Here is a 1,244-nt window from a genome sequence, read left to right on the forward strand (position 1 = left end):
TTTTTTTTTGCATATCATAGAATAAATGGAAAGATGAAATAGGATTAAGAATTGTAAAAAATTATATTATTTATGATGGTACGTTTAAAATGGAAAAAATACAAAAAGAAAAAAAAAAATGTACTGTTTTTATTTGTTATACTATCCATTTATTCTTGTTATTTTTTTCTGTTTATCATTCTTTGAATTCTTTCTTTTAATAATTAAATATTTTTATGTACATTTTAATTTTAACAGAAGATTTGAATCTATTTAATTGTTTAGAAATATACCAACAAATTTTTAAAAGTACCATAGAAAATATATTTTCGGACAATTTGCAATTATTTGAGTTATCTAGAGATATAGTAATAATTATTTTTATTCTTGATACAAATATTTAGTGATTTGTGCATATATATACATATATGTATAATTTTATTGATCAAAAATATAAATAAGTTCCTTATTAAAAGATATAAAAATTATTTATACGTATATATGTGTATATTTATTTAGTTTTTTGCTCAGTTACACATGTACTTAGATTTAGACATTTTATGCAAAATCATTTACATATATATGTGTAAACATATATATATATATATATATATATATATATATATATATATATATATTAGTTTGATTACTATTCCCATTTCAACTTTTTTTTTTCCCCTACCCCTTTTGTATAGTTAAATTTTTTTTGGTTTTCACAAAATGATGAATTAAAAAAAAAATCATTTGAAGTATAAAAGAAAGAAACAAAAAAAGGATGAAAAATAAACACCCAAAACAATTTATTAATCAAAATAAAAAACAAATAAATGCATATTTAATATATTTATTTTTTTTACAGATCTCACTTAACCATTTAACAGCTTTATACTCATCAAATAAACACATAATGAGTGTTAAAACAAAACAATATATTGATAAAATGAAAAGGGGTTAAGAACATATTATTTTAATTTTTAGTTTTAGTTCATTAATTATTATCAGTGATAATATATATATATATATATATATATATATGTAAATAAATAATTACAATTTAAACAAAATAAATATATTTTTGTTCTCTTTATTTTATTTTATTTTTTTTTTTTTATTCACAGATGGGTTATTTAAAAGTTTCATTAATTAAAAAAAAAAAAAAATAAATTTAATTTGGAAATATTAAAAAATACTTAAAGAAACTTATAAAAAGGAAATATGTTTTTTAACAGGTTAAAAATAAGTATTAATATAATGAAATTATAATA

General features: G+C 16.6%; 1 long non-coding RNA gene across 1 annotated transcript; it reads left to right on the forward strand.

Annotated features, from left to right (window-relative positions):
• The first annotated feature begins 20 nt into the window (after positions 1 to 20).
• LOC113221426 lies at positions 21 to 1,123 on the forward strand. Its single transcript, XR_003307869.1, has 5 exons — positions 21 to 78; positions 238 to 347; positions 675 to 728; positions 839 to 929; positions 1,098 to 1,123. It is a non-coding gene; the product is annotated as an uncharacterized LOC113221426 (long non-coding RNA).
• Positions 1,124 to 1,244: the final 121 nt, after the last annotated feature.

Source organism: Piliocolobus tephrosceles, unplaced genomic scaffold (genome assembly GCF_002776525.5).
Source record: "Piliocolobus tephrosceles isolate RC106 unplaced genomic scaffold, ASM277652v3 unscaffolded_24554, whole genome shotgun sequence".
Classification (NCBI taxonomy): Eukaryota; Metazoa; Chordata; class Mammalia; order Primates; family Cercopithecidae; genus Piliocolobus; species Piliocolobus tephrosceles.